Below are 21287 nucleotides of genomic sequence, written 5' to 3'. Positions count from 1 at the left end.
GTCACTTTAACTCTTGTGACTTGTACTCTTGTACAGCTGCCCTCAGCCCATCAATCCAGCCTGTCCAGGTCCCTCTGCAGGGCCATCCTACCCTCCAGCAGATCAACACCCCCACCCAACTTGGTGTTGTCTGCAAACTTACTGAGGCTGTACTCAATCCCCTCATCCAGATCATCGATAAAGATATTAAACAAGGCTGGCCCCAAAACAGAGCCCTGGGGAACACCGCTCGTGACCGGCCGCCAACTGCACTTAACTCCATTCACCACTACTCTCTGGGCTTGGCCACCCAACCATTTTTTTACCCAGCGAAGACTACGCCCATCCAAGCCATGAGCTGCCAGCTTCCCAAGGAGAATATTGTGGGACACTGTGTCAAAGGCTTTGCTAATGTCCAGGTAAATGACATCCACAGCCTTTCCATCATCTACCAGGTGGGTCACCAGGTCATCAAAGGAGATCAGCTTGGTCAACAGGACCTGCCTTTCATGAACCCATGCTGGCTGGGCCTGATCCCCTGGTTGACCTGCACTTGCCTGTTGAGTTCACTCAATATGAACTGCTCCATAATCTCTCCTGGCACCGAGGTCAGGCTGACAGGCCTGTAGTTTCCCGGGTCCTCCTGCCGGCCCTTCTTGTAGATGGGCGTCACATTGGCAAGCCTCCAGTCATCAGGGACCTCCCCTGTTAGCCAGGACTGCTGATAGATGATGGAAAGTGGCTTGGCAAGCTCCTCTGCCAGCTCCCTCAGTACTCTCGGGTGGATCCCATCTGGCCCCATAGACTTGTGAGTGTCCAGGTGGCATAGCAGGTCATTAACTGCTTCCTCCTGGATTATGGGGGTTCCATTCTGCTCCCCGTCCCTGTCGGGGAGCTCAGGGGCCTGAGTACCTGTCCTGGTTTCGGCTGGGATAGAGTTAATTTTCTTCCTAGCAGCAGGCATAGTGCTGTGTTTTGGATTTAGGAGGAGAAGAATGTTGATAACACCCTGATGTTTTTAGTTGTTGCTGAGTACTGCTTATGCTAGTCAAGGACTTTTCAGCTTCCCATGCTCTGCCAGGCGCACAAGAAACTGGGAGGGGGCACAGCCAGAAGAGTTGATCCAAACTGACCAAAGGGCTATTCCATACCATATGACGTCATGCTCAGTATATAAACTGGGGGGGGTGGCCGGGGAGCAGCGATCGCTGCTCGGGAACTGTCTGGGTATCGGTCGGCGGGTGGTGAGCAATGGCATTGTGCATCACTTGCTTTGTGTATCATTATTATTATTATCATTATTATACTGTTAGTATTAGCATTACTATTTTACTTTATTTCAATTATTAAACTGTTCTTATCTCAACCCAGGAGTGTTTCTCACTCTTACTCCTCCGATTCTCTCCCCCATCCCATCGGGGTAGGGGGAGTGAGCGAGCGGCTGCGTGGTGCTTAGTTGCTGGCTGGGGCTAAACCACGACAGTCCTTTTTGGCGCCCAACGTGGTGCTCGAAGGGTTTGAGATAACAACAGATTAACCAGAGTGTATTAAGGAGTCTGTTAACAGTTGCCGGTCACGATATTAGTTCTTCTGATCTGCACCATGTTCTTTTTTTTGCAGCACGCGTTAAAGCTTGCTGTCAGTTTGTGTAGTGTGCTATGCTCTGCAGTGATTCATGATCTTTTGCTTGGGAGGCTCCTTATCAAAACCCTGACCTTGAGCATTCTTTGGTATTTGGGTTTCATACAGAAGTCACTACTGTACTTCGGGTACTACCTCATAGAGAGAGTTAGCAATTATACTTCTTACTCTGAGAGGCTTGTTGTGGAGGAAATACAGAATGGCACCTTTGCTGCTTTCTTCTATGATGTTTCCTCCTTCATTACAACAACTTTCCTGTATCTTGAACACCCCTGGGCAGTTAAGATACTTCTATTGATAATTCTTGGGAATGTTGTTTCCGTTTTGATAAAGGTCAGTAAGCAGTTTAAAAATACCATCCAGAGATCTACCCCAAGGCTGGATAGTTATGAGTGGCAGGGTGTGTGGGAACGTATGTGCAAGTACCTAGGGCAGTGGGGACCTCCAGTGTTTTGGAACTTCACCCCTGAACAAGTGCAGAATCCTGAAGAATTAGTAAAGTATTTGGAAGAAGTATGTTGTCACCCTGGTAGCTCCAGAGAGACACAAATCATTGCAACATGCTGGGGACTGGCCCATGCCTATCGAGCCGTGGTCAACGCTAATCAGTACCCTCAAAAGAAAGAGAAGGTCTCTGGATCTGATGACAAAACAACAAGCACTGTGGCTACTCAAACCCCCACTACAGGCCCTGCGGCTACTCCAACCCCCACTACAGGCCTTGCAGTTACTCAAACCCCTGCCCCAGGCACTGTGGCTACTCCAGCCACAGCCATGAGCACTGCGGCTACTCAAACCCCAGTGACAGACACTGTGGCTAAACCAGAGAACCAACCTGCACCGGTATCAGCTGCCCCTATACAGAAGAAAAAATACACGAGGAAATCAGTTTGTTTAGTAAGGGATGAAGATGAACCAGGGCCATCACGAGAACCAGAGGAGGAAGAACCCATAAATGAGATGGTGACCACCCGATCCCTATCCCTGAGTGAGCTGCGAGATATGCGAAAAGATTTCGGTCGTCATCCAGGCGAGCACATCATCACCTGGCTGCTCCGATGCTGGGATAATGGGGCCAGTAGCCTGGATTTAGAGGGTAGGGAAGCCAAGCAGCTGGGATGCCTTTCCAGGGAAGGGGGCATTGACAAAGCAATTGGAAAAGGGGCAAAACCGCTCAGCCTCTGGAGGCGACTTCTGTCAAGCGTGAAGGAAAGGTATCCCTTCAAGGAGGATGTTTTATACCGCCCAAGCAAATGGACCACCGTAGAGAAAGGTATCCAGTACCTGAGGGAATTAGGCGTGCTGGAGGTGATTTACAGTGACCTGAATGATGAGCGGTTAACCAAAGACCCAGATGAAGTCAGGTGCACACAATCCATGTGGCGGAAGGTGGTACGGAGCGCACCAGCATCGTATTCCAACTCGTTGGCAATACTAGCCTGGAAAGACGACGAGGCACCAACGGTGGATGAAGTGGCTAGACAACTCTGGGACTACGAAGAAAAGCTCTCTTCCTCCCTACGGGCCTGTGTCTCAGCTGTGGAAAAACTGTGCCAAGAGTTCCAACAACTCAGAGAGGATCTGTCCTACTCCCCACCTGCACGGACCAGTGTCTCAGCCATTAGGAGTCAACGTCCCTATGCTCAAGAGAGAGGATATAGAGGATACACACCACGGGGCACCCTGTGGTTTTACCTGCGTGATTATGGAGAGGACATGAGAAAGTGGGATGGAAAACCCACCTCAACCTTAGAGGCACGGGTGCGTGAGTTGCAAGGAAAAACTATTAGAAAAGGCGGTTCTCCCAGGAAAATTGCAGCTCCAGTTTCCAGTGAGCAGTTCCCCAGACAGAGTAAGAGGGCTAATTTTACTTCCGACCTTGATCAGGGGACTTTTGATTCACATTTACAGGAAGTGAACAGCGAATACTGTGACCAGTGTTAGAGGGGCCCTGCCTCCAGCCAGGTGGAGGAAAGGGACAACCGGGTTTACTGGACTGTGTGGATTCGATGGCCTGGAACGTCAGACCCACAGGAGTATAAGGCTCTAGTGGACACTGGTGCACAGTGCACGCTAATGCCATCAAACTATAGAGGGGCAGAACCCATTTGTATTTCTGGAGTGACAGGGGGATCCCAACAGCTAACTGTACTGGAAGCTGAAGTGAGCCTAACTGGGAATGAGTGGCAGAAGCACCCCATTGTGACTGGCCCAGACGCTCTGTGCATCCTTGGCATAGACTACCTCAGGAGAGGGTATTTCAAGGACCCAAAAGGGTACCGGTGGGCTTTTGGTATAGCTGCTATTGTCCGCCTTGCCCGGTCTCTCAGAGGACCCTTCGATTGTAGGGTTGCTGAAGGTTGAGGAACAACAGGTGCCAATTGCTACCACAACTGTGCACAGGCGGCAATATCGCACCAACCGAGACTCCCTGATTCCCATCCATAACCTGATTCGTCGACTGGAGAGCCAGGGAGTGATCAGCAAGACTCGCTCACCCTTTAACAGTCCCACATGGCCAGTGCGAAAGTCTAATGGGGAGTGGAGACTAACAGTGGACTATCGTGGCCTGAACAAAGTTACACCGCCGCTGAGTGCTGCCGTGCCAGACATGCTAGAACTTCAATACGAACTGGAGTCAAAGGCAGCTAAGTGGTATGCCACAATTGATATTGCTAATGCGTTTTTCTCCATCCCTTTGGCAGCAGAGTGCAGACCCCAGTTTGCTTTTACCTGGAGGGGTGTTCAGTACACCTGGAACCGACTGCCCCAGGGGTGGAAGCACAGCCCCACCATTTGCCATGGACTGATCCAGACAGCACTGGAACAATGTGAACCTCCAGAACATCTGCAGTACATTGATGACATCATTGTGTGGGGCAATACAGCAGAAGAAGTTTTTGAGAAGGGAAAGAAAATAGTCCAAATCCTTCTGAAGGCTGGCTTTGCCATAAAACAGAGTAAGGTCAAGGGACCTGCACAGGAGATCCAGTTTTTAGGAATAAAATGGCAAGATGGACGTCGTCAGATCCCAATGGAGGTGATCAACAAAATAACAGCTATGTCCCCACCAACTAGCAAAAAGGAAACACAAGCTTTCTTAGGCGTTGTGGGTTTTTGGAGAATGCATATTCCAAATTAAAGCCAGATCGTAAGCCCTCTCTATCAAGTGACCCGGAAGAAGAATGAATTCAAATGGGGCCCTGAGCAACAACAAGCCTTTGAACAAATTAAACGTGAGATAGTTCATGCAGTAGCCCTTGGGCCAGTCCGGGCAGGGCAGGATATTAAAAATGTGCTGTACACCGCAGCCGGGGAGAATGGCCCTGCCTGGAGCCTCTGGCAGAAAGCACCAGGGGAGACTCGAGGTCGACCCCTAGGGTTTTGGAGTCGGGGATACAGAGGATCCGAAGCCCGCTATACTCCAACTGAGAAGGAGATACTGGCAGCATATGAAGGGGTTCGAGCTGCTTCAGAAGTGGTTGGTACTGAAGCACAGCTCCTGCTGGCACCCCGACTGCTGGTGCAGGGCTGGATGTTCAAAGGGAGGGTGCCCTCTACACATCATGCAACCGATGCTACGTGGAGTAAGTGGGTGGCACTAATCACACAACTGGCTCGAATAGGAAACCCCAGTCGCCCAGGAATCTTGGAAGTGATCATGGACTGGCCAGAAGGCAAAAACATTAGAATATCACCAGAGGGGGAGGTGACACATGCTGAACAGGCCCCACTGTATAATACATTGCCAGAAAATGAGAAGCAATAGGCTCTGTTCACTGATGGGTCCTGTCGTCTCGTGGGAAAGCATCGGAGGTGGAAAGCTGCTGTATGGAGTCCTATACGACAAGTCGCAGAAACTGCTGAAGGAGAAGGGGAGTCGAGTCAGTTTGCAGAGGTGAAAGCCATCCAGCTGGCTTTAGATATTGCTGAACGAGAAAAGTGGCCAATCCTTTATCTCTATACTGACTCATGGATGGTGGCAAATGCCCTGTGTGGGTGGCTGCAGCAATGGAAGCAGAGCAACTGGCAGCGCACAGGCAAACCAATCTGGGCTGCCGCATTGTGGCAAGATATTGCTGCGTGAGTAGAGAACCTGGTTGTAAAAGTTCGTCATGTAGATGCTCACGTACCCAAGAGTCAGGCCACTGAAGAACATCAAAACAACCAGCAAGTGGATCAGGCTGCTAAGATTGAAGTGGCTCAGGTGGATTTGGACTGGCAACATAAGGGTGAATTATTTATAGCTGGGTGGGCCCATGACGCCTCAGGCCATCAAGGAAGGGATGCAACGTATAAATGGGCTCGTGATCGAGGGGTGGACTTAACTATGGACTGTATTGCGCAGGTTATTCATCAGTGTGAAACATGCGCTGCAATCAAGCAAGCCAAGCAGTTCAAGCCCCTCGGGTATAGTGAACGATGGCTGAAATATAAATATGGGGAGGCCTGGCAGATTGATTACATCACGCTCCCACAGACCCGCCAAGGCAAGCGCTATGTGCTCACCATGGTGGAAGCAACCACTGGGTGGTTGGAAACATATCCCGTGCCCCATGCCACCGCCCGGAACACCATCCTGGGCCTTGAAAAGCAAGTCCTGTGGCGACATGGCACCCCAGAAAGAATTGAGTCAGACAACGGGACTCATTTCCGAAACAACCTCATAGACACCTGGGCCAAAGAGCACGGCATTGAGTGGGTGTATCACATCCCTTACCATGCACCAGCCTCCGGGAAAATTGAGCGATACAATGGTTTGTTAAAGACTACCCTGAGAGCAATGGGTGGTGAGACGTTTAAACATTGGGATATGCATTTAACAAAAGCCACCTGGTTAGTCAACACCAGGGGATCTGCCAATCGAGCTGGCCCTGCCCAATCAAAACTTCTACGTACTGTAGAAGGAGATAAAGTCCCTGTAGTGCACATGAAAAATATGCTGGGGAAGACAGTATGGGTTAATTCCCCCTCTGGCAAAGGCAAACCCATTCGTGGGATTGCTTTTGCTCAAGGACCTGGGTGCACTTGGTGGGTGATGCGAAAGGATGGGGAAGCCCAATGTGTACCTCAAGGGAATTTGATTTTGGGTGAAAATAGCCAATGAACTGAATTGTATAATATTAATTGCTTTATAATACTGTATGTTATCTCTTAACTATATGTTATCTCTTAACTGCATGTTAATATAATAATATAGTAGGTTAATATTAAGTATATAATACTATATATTATGATTGCTATATGCCGCATCAATGGTATTGCAGTAAGAATTGCCCAGCTTAATGAAAATGAACTTTGATGAAACCATGTTGGAATGAGAACTGACTTCAGCATGCAACAGTCCAACACTGCACACCACCTCTCCTGCTCTGAAAGACTGTGATGACAGATGGAACCCAAAGTCATGGCCTAAATGAACTCAATGGGCATTTTAGAGGGATGGGCTATAGACGAAGGGAATGATATCTGTGTGTATATATCAAGATACGGAAAGCAGTGGTGATGAATTAGAACACATTGGAAAGGGGAGGGCCTGTGCATGACGTAGATGGTATAGAATAAGGGGTGGATACTGTCCTGGTTTCGGCTGGGATAGAGTTAATTTTCTTCCTAGCAGCAGGCATAGTGCTGTGGTTTGGATTTAGTAGGAGAAGAATGTTGATAACACCCTGATGTTTTTAGTTGTTGCTGAGTACTGCTTATGCTAGTCAAGGACTTTTTCAGCTTCCCATGCTCTGCCAGGCGCACAAGAAACTGGGAGGGGGCACAGCCAGAAGAGTTGATCCAAACTGACCAAAGGGCTATTCCATACCATATGACGTCATGCTCAGTATATAAACTGGGGGGGGTGGCCGGGGAGCAGCGATCGCTGCTCGGGAACTGTCTGGGTATCGGTCGGCGGGTGGTGAGCAATGGCATTGTGCATCACTTGCTTCGTGTATCATTATTATTATTATCATTATTATACTGTTAGTATTAGCATTACTATTTTACTTTATTTCAATTATTAAACTGTTCTTATCTCAACCCAGGAGTGTTTCTCACTCTTACTCCTCCGATTCTCTCCCCCATCCCATCGGGGTAGGGGGAGTGAGCGAGCGGCTGCGTGGTGCTTAGTTGCTGGCTGGGGCTAAACCATGACAGTACCCTGGGGATGACTGGTCTGGCTGTTAAACACAGAGGCAAAGGCGGCATTAAGTACCTCAGCCTTTTCCTTGTCCTTGGTGACAATGTTCCCCCCCACATCCAGCAAAGGATGGAGATCCTCCTTGGCTCTCCTTTTATTGCTGATGTACTTATAAAAACATTTTTTATTATCTTTTAATAAGTGGCCAGATTGAGTTCTTGCTGGGCTTTTGCTTTTCTAATTTCCTCCCTGCAGGACCTAACAAGATCCGTCTACTCCCACTGAGTTGTCGCCCCTTCTTCCAAAAGCGGTAGACTCTCCTTTTTTCCCTGAGTCCCCGCAATAGCTCCCTATTCAGCCAGGCCGGTCATTTCCCCCGCCGGCTGGTCTTACGGCACACGGGGACAGCCCGCTCCTGCGCCCTTAAGACTCCCATCTTGAAGAAGGCCCAGCCTTCCTGGACCCCTTTGCCTTTCAGGACTGCCTCCCAAGGAACTTTCCCAACCAGCGTCCTCAACAGGCCAAAGTCTGCCCTCCAGAAGTCCATGGTAACACTTTTCCTGCCCCTCCTCTTTATTTACATTGCCCAGAATCGAGAACTCTATCATATTGTGGTCGCTAAGCCCGAGATGGCCTCCCACCACGACATCTCCCACAAGCCCTTCTCTGTTAGTAAACAGCAGGTCAAGTGAGGCACCTCCCCTGGTAGGCTCGCTTACCAGCTGCGTCAGAAAGTTATCCCACACACACTCTAGGAACTTCCCAGACTGTTGCCTCTCTGCTGTGTTGTATTTCCAGCAGATGTCCGACAAGTTGAAGTCCCCCACGAGAACAAGGGCTAGCGTTTGCGAGACTTCTGCCAGCCGCTTGTAGAACGCTTCATCTCTCCCTACATCCTGGCTGCGTGGTCTATAGCAGACTCCCAACAGGACATCCGCCTTGCTGGCCTTCCCCTCCCCGTCCTTACCCATAAGCACGCGACCTTATCATCACCACTGTCGAGCTCTACACAGTCAAAACACTCCCTAACATACGGAGACACCCCACCACCTCTCCTTCCCTGCCTATCCCTTCTGAAGAGCTGATAGCCATCCAGTGCAGCACTCCAGTCATGAGAGTCGTCTCACCACGTTTCTGTGGTGGCGACTATGTCATAGCCATCCTGCTGCACAAGGGCTTCCAGCTCCTCCTGTTTGTTGCCCATGCTACGTGCATTGGTGTAGATGCACTTGAGACGGGCTATCGATTTCGCCCCCAATGTTGCCATGCTGCCCCTGGGCTCCTCACTAGCGGGCCCGTTTATATCCCCTCCCCCCTTCAAACCTAGTTTAACGCCCTCTCAATGAGTCCCGCCAACTCATGAGCGACGATCCTTTTCCCCTTTGGAGACAGCTGATCTCCATACAGCCGCCAGCAGGCCCGGTGCCGTGTAAACCTCCCCGTGATTGAATAACCCCAAATTCCACCGAAGGGAAAAAAGGGGGTATACAATCCATCCTCCATTATCAGTGTGTTTTGCCTTTTGTTTCAAAGAACCAAGAAAAGTTCCTTCTGCTATTTGAGAATCAACAGTAGCTAAACAGTCAAGACACACATTGGACCCGGGAGATGAAGTTGAGTTCTCCCTCCAGCCAGAAAATTCAAAGTTGCATTTTTGTGCTTGCCTTTCATAACGTGCCTTTCACACAAAGCGTGATATTGTTTGCTCTGGTTGAAGCCACATGTTCACGCAGCAAATTATCCGTGTCTTGAGGTACGGGGGAAGACCATCATACGAAAGGATGCGATTGTGTTCCCTTGTCGCTTGAGATTCCAACTGGGATGAATGGAGCCCTGTGTCATGGTTATGACAACAAAGGTATTGCTTTTATTGCAGTAATACCTGTTTACCCAAGTTCCTGTTAATCATAGAATCATAGAATTGTTTAGGTTGGAAAAGACCTTTAAGATCATCCAGTCCAACCATTAACCTAACATTACCAAATCCACGCTAAACTAATTAAGGGTAGACTAGTCTAAACCATGTCCCAAAGTGCCACGTCTACCCGTTTTTTGAATGCTTCCAGGGACATCAACTGCTCTATGACTGTGCAAGGTATGAGAGCAAGATAAGCAAAGAGTAATGATGCCAATCTATTTCTCAGTACAAAAGTCCAGGTCTCCCAAACCCAAGGAAAATTTGTGGTGGCTCTTTTCCTTTCTGCTGTCCAGAAAAGAAACCACCTTCAAGCTAAGAAATTCAAATTATCGTATTTTCAGCAAGATATGAACAGACCTCTGGTCTGCAAGTATGATAATGTTATATGATTCTGCCTCATCTGAAAGAGAACAAGGGAGAATTTTCTTCCATTGTTCTGCTAGACCAGTGTTGCCAGTGTCAACGGTTGTCTTTAAGCATCCAAAAGTCAGAGATATGCACATTTGCTCCTAGGGAACACTTAGTGGTATTATGCCTATTTAATGTACCGCCCTGAGTTGAATTGTTATTCTTTTATCATTAATATTGACCACTAAAAAAAAGTGCTCACAGAATTAATTCTTTCTTTTTGGAGAAGGGAAAATGTTCACTAAAATGTAAGAGTAAGATGTGAAAATGCTTCTCCACTATGTTAAGTGTCATGGTTTAGCCCCAGCCAGCAACTAAGCACCACGCAGCCGCTCGCTCACTCCCCCTACCCCGATGGGATGGGGGAGAGAATCGGAGGAGTAAGAGTGAGAAACACTCCTGGGTTGAGATAAGAACAGTTTAATAATTGAAATAAAGTAAAATAGTAATGCTAATACTAACAGTATAATAATGATAATAATAATAATGATACACGAAGCAAGTGATGCACAATGCCATTGCTCACCACCCGCCGACCGATACCCAGACAGTTCCCGAGCAGCGATCGCTGCTCCCCGGCCACCCCCCCCAGTTTATATACTGAGCATGACGTCATATGGTATGGAATAGCCCTTTGGTCAGTTTGGATCAACTCTTCTGGCTGTGCCCCCTCCCAGTTTCTTGTGCGCCTGGCAGAGCATGGGAAGCTGAAAAAGTCCTTGACTAGCATAAGCAGTACTCAGCAACAACTAAAAACATCAGGGTGTTATCAACATTCTTCTCCTCCTAAATCCAGACCACAGCACTATGCCTGCTGCTAGGAAGAAAATTAACTCTATCCCAGCCGAAACCAGGACAGTATCCACCCCTTATTCTATACCATCTACGTCATGCACAGGCCCTCCCCTTTCCAATGTGTTCTAATTCATCACCACTGCTTTCCGTATCTTGATATATACACACAGATATCATTCCCTTCGTCTATAGCCCATCCCTCTAAAATGCCCATTGAGTTCATTTAGGCCATGACTTTGGGTTCCATCTGTCATCACAGTCTTTCAGAGCAGGAGAGGTGGTGTGCAGTGTTGGACTGTTGCATGCTGAAGTCAGTTCTCATTCCAACATGGTTTCATCAAAGTTCATTTTCATTAAGCTGGGCAATTCTTACTGCAATACCATTGATGCGGCATATAGCAATCATAATATATAGTATTATATACTTAATATTAACCTACTATATTATTATATTAACATGCAGTTAAGAGATAACATATAGTTAAGAGATAACATACAGTATTATAAAGCAATTAATATTATACAATTCAGTTCATTGGCTATTTTCACCCAAAATCAAATTCCCTTGAGGTACACATTGGGCTTCCCCATCCTTTCGCATCACCCACCAAGTGCACCCAGGTCCTTGAGCAAAAGCAATCCCACGAATGGGTTTGCCTTTGCCAGAGGGGGAATTAACCCATACTGTCTTCCCCAGCATATTTTTCATGTGCACTACAGGGACTTTATCTCCTTCTACAGTACGTAGAAGTTTTGATTGGGCAGGGCCAGCTCGATTGGCAGATCCCCTGGTGTTGACTAACCAGGTGGCTTTTGTTAAATGCATATCCCAATGTTTAAACGTCTCACCACCCATTGCTCTCAGGGTAGTCTTTAACAAACCATTGTATCGCTCAATTTTCCCGGAGGCTGGTGCATGGTAAGGGATGTGATACACCCACTCAATGCCGTGCTCTTTGGCCCAGGTGTCTATGAGGTTGTTTCGGAAATGAGTCCCGTTGTCTGACTCAATTCTTTCTGGGGTGCCATGTCGCCACAGGACTTGCTTTTCAAGGCCCAGGATGGTGTTCCGGGCGGTGGCATGGGGCACGGGATATGTTTCCAACCACCCAGTGGTTGCTTCCACCATGGTGAGCACATAGCGCTTGCCTTGGCGGGTCTGTGGGAGCGTGATGTAATCAATCTGCCAGGCCTCCCCATATTTATATTTCAGCCATCGTTCACTATACCCGAGGGGCTTGAACTGCTTGGCTTGCTTGATTGCAGCGCATGTTTCACACTGATGAATAACCTGCGCAATACAGTCCATAGTTAAGTCCACCCCTCGATCACGAGCCCATTTATACGTTGCATCCCTTCCTTGATGGCCTGAGGCGTCATGGGCCCACCCAGCTATAAATAATTCACCCTTATGTTGCCAGTCCAAATCCACCTGAGCCACTTCAATCTTAGCAGCCTGATCCACTTGCTGGTTGTTTTGATGTTCTTCAGTGGCCTGACTCTTGGGTACGTGAGCATCTACATGACGAACTTTTACAACCAGGTTCTCTACTCACGCAGCAATATCTTGCCACAATGCGGCAGCCCAGATTGGTTTGCCTGTGCGCTGCCAGTTGCTCTGCTTCCATTGCTGCAGCCACCCACACAGGGCATTTGCCACCATCCATGAGTCAGTATAGAGATAAAGGATTGGCCACTTTTCTCGTTCAGCAATATCTAAAGCCAGCTGGATGGCTTTCACCTCTGCAAACTGACTCGACTCCCCTTCTCCTTCAGCAGTTTCTGCGACTTGTCGTATAGGACTCCATACAGCAGCTTTCCACCTCCGATGCTTTCCCACGAGACGACAGGACCCATCAGTGAACAGAGCCTATTGCTTCTCATTTTCTGGCAATGTATTATACAGTGGGGCCTGTTCAGCATGTGTCACCTCCCCCTCTGGTGATATTCTAATGTTTTTGCCTTCTGGCCAGTCCATGATCACTTCCAAGATTCCTGGGCGACTGGGGTTTCCTATTCGAGCCAGTTGTGTGATTAGTGCCACCCACTTACTCCACGTAGCATCGGTTGCATGATGTGTAGAGGGCACCCTCCCTTTGAACATCCAGCCCTGCACCAGCAGTCGGGGTGCCAGCAGGAGCTGTGCTTCAGTACCAACCACTTCTGAAGCAGCTCGAACCCCTTCATATGCTGCCAGTATCTCCTTCTCAGTTGGAGTATAGCGGGCTTCGGATCCTCTGTATCCCCGACTCCAAAACCCTAGGGGTCGACCTCGAGTCTCCCCTGGTGCTTTCTGCCAGAGGCTCCAGGCAGGGCCATTCTCCCCGGCTGCGGTGTACAGCACATTTTTAATATCCTGCCCTGCCCGGACTGGCCCAAGGGCTACTGCATGAACTATCTCACGTTTAATTTGTTCAAAGGCTTGTTGTTGCTCAGGGCCCCATTTGAATTCATTCTTCTTCCGGGTCACTTGATAGAGAGGGCTTACGATCTGGCTTTAATTTGGAATATGCATTCTCCAAAAACCCACAACGCCTAAGAAAGCTTGTGTTTCCTTTTTGCTAGTTGGTGGGGACATAGCTGTTATTTTGTTGATCACCTCCATTGGGATCTGACGACGTCCATCTTGCCATTTTATTCCTAAAAACTGGATCTCCTGTGCAGGTCCCTTGACCTTACTCTGTTTTATGGCAAAGCCAGCCTTCAGAAGGATTTGGACTATTTTCTTTCCCTTCTCAAAAACTTCTTCTGCTGTATTGCCCCACACAATGATGTCATCAATGTACTGCAGATGTTCTGGAGGTTCACCCTGTTCCAGTGCTGTCTGGATCAGTCCATGGCAAATGGTGGGGCTGTGCTTCCACCCCTGGGGCAGTCGGTTCCAGGTGTACTGAACACCCCTCCAGGTAAAAGCAAACTGGGGTCTGCACTCTGCTGCCAAAGGGATGGAGAAAAACGCATTAGCAATATCAATTGTGGCATACCACTTAGCTGCCTTTGACTCCAGTTCGTATTGAAGTTCTAGCATGTCTGGCACGGCAGCACTCAGCGGCGGTGTAACTTTGTTCAGGCCACGATAGTCCACTGTTAGTCTCCACTCCCCATTAGACTTTCGCACTGGCCATGTGGGACTGTTAAAGGGTGAGCGAGTCTTGCTGATCACTCCCTGGCTCTCCAGTCGACGAATCAGGTTATGGATGGGAATCAGGGAGTCTCGGTTGGTGCGATATTGCCGCCTGTGCACAGTTGTGGTAGCAATTGGCACCTGTTGTTCCTCAACCTTCAGCAACCCTACAATCGAAGGGTCCTCTGAGAGACCGGGCAAGGCGGACAATAGCAGCTATACCAAAAGCCCACCGGTACCCTTTTGGGTCCTTGAAATACCCTCTCCTGAGGTAGTCTATGCCAAGGATGCACAGAGCGTCTGGGCCAGTCACAATGGGGTGCTTCTGCCACTCATTCCCAGTTAGGCTCACTTCAGCTTCCAGTACAGTTAGCTGTTGGGATCCCCCTGTCACTCCAGAAATACAAATGGGTTCTGCCCCTCTATAGTTTGATGGCATTAGCGTGCACTGTGCACCAGTGTCCACTAGAGCCTTATACTCCTGTGGGTCTGACGTTCCAGGCCATCGAATCCACACAGTCCAGTAAACCCGGTTGTCCCTTTCCTCCACCTGGCTGGAGGCAGGGCCCCTCTAACACTGGTCACAGTATTCGCTGTTCACTTCCTGTAAATGTGAATCAAAAGTCCCCTGATCAAGGTCGGAAGTAAAATTAGCCCTCTTACTCTGTCTGGGGAACTGCTCACTGGAAACTGGAGCTGCAATTTTCCTGGGAGAACCGCCTTTTCTAATAGTTTTTCCTTGCAACTCACGCACCCGTGCCTCTAAGGTTGAGGTGGGTTTTCCATCCCACTTTCTCATGTCCTCTCCATAATCACGCAGGTAAAACCACAGGGTGCCCCGTGGTGTGTATCCTCTATATCCTCTCTCTTGAGCATAGGGACGTTGACTCCTAATGGCTGAGACACTGGTCCGTGCAGGTGGGGAGTAGGACAGATCCTCTCTGAGTTGTTGGAACTCTTGGCACAGTTTTTCCACAGCTGAGACACAGGCCCGTAGGGAGGAAGAGAGCTTTTCTTCGTAGTCCCAGAGTTGTCTAGCCACTTCATCCACCGTTGGTGCCTCGTCGTCTTTCCAGGCTAGTATTGCCAACGAGTTGGAATACGATGCTGGTGCGCTCCGTACCACCTTCCGCCACATGGATTGTGTGCACCTGACTTCATCTGGGTCTTTGGTTAACCGCTCATCATTCAGGTCACTGTAAATCACCTCCAGCACGCCTAATTCCCTCAGGTACTGGATACCTTTCTCTACGGTGGTCCATTTGCTTGGGCGGTATAAAACATCCTCCTTGAAGGGATACCTTTCCTTCACGCTTGACAGAAGTCGCCTCCAGAGGCTGAGCGGTTTTGCCCCTTTTCCAATTGCTTTGTCAATGCCCCCTTCCCTGGAAAGGCATCCCAGCTGCTTGGCTTCCCTACCCTCTAAATCCAGGCTACTGGCCCCATTATCCCAGCATCGGAGCAGCCAGGTGATGATGTGCTCGCCTGGATGACGACCGAAATCTTTTCGCATATCTCGCAGCTCACTCAGGGATAGGGATCGGGTGGTCACCATCTCATTTATGGGTTCTTCCTCCTCTGGTTCTCGTGATGGCCCTGGTTCATCTTCATCCCTTACTAAACAAACTGATTTCCTCGTGTATTTTTTCTTCTGTATAGGGGCAGCTGATACCGGTGCAGGTTGGTTCTCTGGTTTAGCCACAGTGTCTGTCACTGGGGTTTGAGTAGCCGCAGTGCTCATGGCTGTGGCTGGAGTAGCCACAGTGCCTGGGGCAGGGGTTTGAGTAACTGCAAGGCCTGTAGTGGGGGTTGGAGTAGCCGCAGGGCCTGTAGTGGGGGTTTGAGTAGCCACAGTGCTTGTTGTTTTGTCATCAGATCCAGAGACCTTCTCTTTCTTTTGAGGGTACTGATTAGCGTTGACCACGGCTCGATAGGCATGGGCCAGTCCCCAGCATGTTGCAATGATTTGTGTCTCTCTGGAGCTACCAGGGTGACAACATACTTCTTCCAAATACTTTACTAATTCTTCAGGATTCTGCACTTGTTCAGGGGTGAAGTTCCAAAACACTGGAGGTCCCCACTGCCCTAGGTACTTGCACATACGTTCCCACACACCCTGCCACTCATAACTATCCAGCCTTGGGGTAGATCTCTGGATGGTATTTTTAAACTGCTTACTGACCTTTATCAAAACGGAAACAACATTCCCAAGAATTATCAATAGAAGTATCTTAACTGCCCAGGGGTGTTCAAGATACAGGAAAGTTGTTGTAATGAAGGAGGAAACATCATAGAAGAAAGCAGCAAAGGTGCCATTCTGTATTTCCTCCACAACAAGCCTCTCAGAGTAAGAAGTATAATTGCTAACTCTCTCTATGAGGTAGTACCCGAAGTACAGTAGTGACTTCTGTATGAAACCCAAATACCAAAGAATGCTCAAGGTCAGGGTTTTGATAAGGAGCCTCCCAAGCAAAAGATCATGAATCACTGCAGAGCATAGCACACTACACAAACTGACAGCAAGCTTTAACGCGTGCTGCAAAAAAAAGAACATGGTGCAGATCAGAAGAACTAATATCGTGACCGGCAACTGTTAACAGACTCCTTAATACACTCTGGTTAATCTGTTGTTATCTCAAACCCTTCGAGCACCACGTTGGGCGCCAAAAAGGACTGTCGTGGTTTAGCCCCAGCCAGCAACTAAGCACCACGCAGCCGCTCGCTCACTCCCCCTACCCCGATGGGATGGGGGAGAGAATCGGAGGAGTAAGAGTGAGAAACACTCCTGGGTTGAGATAAGAACAGTTTAATAATTGAAATAAAGTAAAATAGTAATGCTAATAGTAACAGTATAATAATGATAATAATAATAATGATACACAAAGCAAGTGATGCACAATGCCATTGCTCACCACCCGCCGACCGATACCCAGACAGTTCCCGAGCAGCGATCGCTGCTCCCCGGCCACCCCCCCCAGTTTCTATACTGAGCATGACGTCATATGGTATGGAATAGCCCTTTGGTCAGTTTGGATCAACTCTTCTGGCTGTGCCCCCTCCCAGTTTCTTGTGCGCCTGGCAGAGCATGGGAAGCTGAAAAAGTCCTTGACTAGCATAAGCAGTACTCAGCAACAACTAAAAACATCAGGGTGTTATCAACATTCTTCTCCTCCTAAATCCAAAACACAGCACTATGCCTGCTGCTAGGAAGAAAATTAACTCTATCCCAGCCGAAACCAGGACAGGTACTCAGGCCCCTGAGCTCCCCGACAGGGACGGGGAGCAGAATGGAACCCCCATAATCCAGGAGGAAGCAGTTAATGACCTGCTATGCCACCTGGACACTCACAAGTCTATGGGGCCAGATGGGATCCACCCGAGAGTACTGAGGGAGCTGGCAGAGGAGCTTGCCAAGCCACTTTCCATCATCTATCAGCAGTCCTGGCTAACAGGGGAGGTCCCTGATGACTGGAGGCTTGCCAATGTGACGCCCATCTACAAGAAGGGCCGGCAGGAGGACCCGGGAAACTACAGGCCTGTCAGCCTGACCTCGGTGCCAGGAGAGATTATGGAGCAGTTCATATTGAGTGAACTCAACAGGCAAGTGCAGGTCAACCAGGGGATCAGGCCCAGCCAGCATGGGTTCATGAAAGGCAGGTCCTGTTGACCAAGCTGATCTCCTTTGATGACCTGGTGACCCACCTGGTAGATGATGGAAAGGCTGTGGATGTCATTTACCTGGACATTAGCAAAGCCTTTGACACAGTGTCCCACAATATTCTCCTTGGGAAGCTGGCAGCTCATGGCTTGGATGGGCGTAGTCTTCGCTGGGTAAAAAAATGGTTGGGTGGCCAAGCCCAGAGAGTAGTGGTGAATGGAGTTAAGTGCAGTTGGCGGCCGGTCACGAGCGGTGTTCCCCAGGGCTCTGTTTTGGGGCCAGCCTTGTTTAATATCTTTATCGATGATCTGGATGAGGGGATTGAGTACAGCCTCAGTAAGTTTGCAGACAACACCAAGTTGGGTGGGGGTGTTGATCTGCTGGAGGGTAGGATGGCCCTGCAGAGGGACCTGGACAGGCTGGATTGATGGGCTGAGGGCAGCTGTACAAGAGTACAAGTCACAAGAGTTAAAGTGACAATTTCAACATCTCACAAATGTTTTTAGTCTATGTTTTTATCTTCCCTCTTTTTTATATGTGCCTTACTGTGTAATCGTGGTGTGGATAATGTCATGCCTCCCCATACTCTGTAGAACTTGACACATTTCTGTTTGCTGGGTATATAGACAAAACATCGGGTATTTTGAAGCAAGCCTCATAGGGCTGGACCCAAAAAAGAACTTCAGCACCACAAAGCCAATGTCTAGGTCTGGAATGAGAACTAGAGTGCAGGGTAAAGTTCTTGAAGAAGTGTGTGAGGGAAGTCCCTTTCAGGATGGCATCCAGAAGTCCCAGAACGTTGAGTGTGGAGGTACCTGGAAAGGGAAAATAGGAAACAGTTGTGGTGGTGCATACCCCTCCCCCTGCCTTATTCCTCTTTCTCGTCAACCACTTTACGACCTCAGAAATTCCAGACCGTGGCCTTTGTGTAATGAGTCAGTTAAGCCCCCCTTAATTGTACCAGAAACTCCTACATGGCTGAAACAGAGCGGCCCTGTCATTATTGAAAACTCCGTATTATGGCTATCGAGAGGAGCGAGAACAAACAGCTACCCCTGACAGCCTTGAAACAGAGTGGTATAGTCATTAATGGAATTCCAGCAGCTACCAATCCAAACTGTGGCTTGGATGGAAATTTACTGGTCATTAAAGTCAATTATCTCACAATACTATAAACGGCAGTCCTAAGTGAGGCCCTTTGAGCTCTCCTAGACTGCCGCGGGCTGCACCAGCATCTCCCTCTGAGCAAGACACCTCTCAGACATAGCAAACTCTGAATGTTTGCTACAACCAGAAATCCATTGCTGAAGACTGACAACGGAGCCTGGGCTGAAAACCTTCACTCCTCGAGGCTCAACCCTCACCGGTTGAGAAATGCCAAGACATTAGACGTATTTCACTGAACTCGAGGAGAATTTTTAACAGGTATACTATTATATATATGCTTTCATGTTTGTGTGTATGCATGAGTGAATCAGTTTAAGTAGTCTGTAGATGTACAATTTAATTTCAAAGTGACTCTTATACTGCTGCCTTATCCTTATTCCTATCAACCATTGACCAAGTCTGAGACTAAGATTGGACGTCGCCGCACCTAGACTCCTCTCTGAGAAGGAGTTTAGAAAGCAAGGGGGTCTGTTCTGAACCTTGTGACTCAACAGGAGGGTCCTCCTTAACCCCTGCATCTACGATCTCTCTCATCTGAGTTAACCTAATCTTCTTTTCTGCACTTCTATGTACTAGGTATACATATATATATATATTATCCTTATTCACATAAATTGTTTACCAAGTCTGAGACTGAGATTGACCTAGCCGCACCTAGACTCCTCTCTGAGAAGGAGTTTAGAAAGCAAGGGGGTCTATTCTGAACCTCATGACTCAGCGGGAGGGTCCTCCTTATCCCCTACATATGCAATCCCTTTGTGACTCATTCCAACACGTCCATGTAGTAATAGAATGAACCCTGCCATCTTCGAATCTGTAACTAAGTCACTGTTTTGATCAATTTTGTCTAATCACGTTTTTAAACACTGATGAGTGAGTGCTATTAAAATATCACAATCAAATCCTGCAATTTGCTACAAGTAAATTCTAAACTGCTACTAAATCAAATAAAACTCAATAGCAACAAAGTTACTATTAAGCAGGCATCCTTTATTGCAGCGCTGGGCAGCACTGGGGATCGTTCCACTATGAGTGCTCCAATGATTTGGCAAACTTCCAAAGATTATATACAATAAAGTCGTACACATTCACAGGATTTCCAAGAATTCATTTACATAAACATGAGATTTCCTGGAACGCATTAACATATGCAAATGTCCAATCCGCAGCCGTAGTCGTCCTCTTTGGTGGTCTTCGGGGGTCCTCTGGTGGTCTCCAGTAGTCCTCCTCACTTGTCTACTGGTTGAACTTTGGGCCTCCTTTGTCCATATATGGTCATTGAATTAGCTCATCAGTTCTAATTTTTTCAGGGAAATTTTTTCACATTTGTCAACCACCATAGCTATTAAAGTTTCATTAAATATGATTAGACAACATTATATATGCGGGTGGGGCCTTGCGACAGCATAACTTGTTTAGCCATTCTCCAAACTCTGATGTATAAAACAATGTTTAACAATAAGCATGATACAGCAAGAGTGAATAAAATCACGACAGGGTGCAGCATCAGCTTCAGCACTCCAGTTGCCACTGGAGACCATCCAAACAGGACTTCCCACCGCTGATGTTCTCCATCCCTTTTAACTCTTTCCAATACTCAATGTATTTCTTCCCCATCATGATGGACTGTAAGAAGACTTTTCTGTCCCATTTTCTGTGCTTGTTGCAGGAGCTTTATTAAATCAGGATCATGGAGGAGTCGCTTGACTAAAGTCAGATTCATTCCAATAGGTGTTGGTTGCAGCTCAAGATATAGCACGTAATCGAGACAAATCTTCATGAGTAATTATGGGTACAGAAAACTTGAAATCACAACCAATGATTGCAGAAAAGTTACACACGCATAGATTATAGTTGTTGATTACGGTGTGAACAAAATAATCTATTAACAAGGATTTACACAATGTTCTCATATGTACACATCCCTTTCCAATATATATAATTACAGTTTTAGGAACCTTGTTGGGATGTATTTCAAAGTGGCAAATATATTTTCTGTGTCCAGATATCTTGAGCTTTAAGAGTATTACTTTTGCAAATAAAACCTTGTGCTTCCCATACAATGCATGCACTTACATCAATTGTTTGCCCATTTCCCTCCTTTTGATAAGCCCATACCCTATGTTCTAAGGGATAGAGTATGGTTCTATTGTGATTTAGTCCTAGCATAACGATTCCATATATGGTATATAGCTGTCCTGGTTTTGGCTGGCATAGTTAATTTTCTTCCTAGTAGCAGGCATACTGCTGTGGTTTGGATTTAGTAGGAGAAGAATGCTGATAACACACTGATGGTTCAGTTGTTGCTAAGTCCTGCTCATGCTCGTCAAGGACTTTTCAGCTTCCCATGCTCTGCCAGGTGCACAAGAAACAGGGAGGGGGCACAGCCAGAATAGTTGATCCAAACTGCCCCAAGGGCTATTCCATACCATGTAACGTCATGGGCAGTATAGAAACTGGGGGGGGG

The 21287-nt window shown here is 47.9% G+C and overlaps 1 pseudogene; it reads right to left on the bottom strand.

Moving 5' to 3' along the window:
• LOC142596361 (uncharacterized) overlaps positions 1-21287 on the bottom strand; it is a 488757-nt pseudogene that overhangs the window by 459934 nt on the left and 7536 nt on the right.

The sequence above is a fragment of the Pelecanus crispus genome, chromosome 31 (assembly GCF_030463565.1).
Source record: "Pelecanus crispus isolate bPelCri1 chromosome 31, bPelCri1.pri, whole genome shotgun sequence".
NCBI classification, from domain to species: Eukaryota; Metazoa; Chordata; class Aves; order Pelecaniformes; family Pelecanidae; genus Pelecanus; species Pelecanus crispus.
The sequence above is the reverse complement of the archived record's forward strand: the minus strand, read 5'-3'. Positions and strand labels throughout refer to the sequence as shown.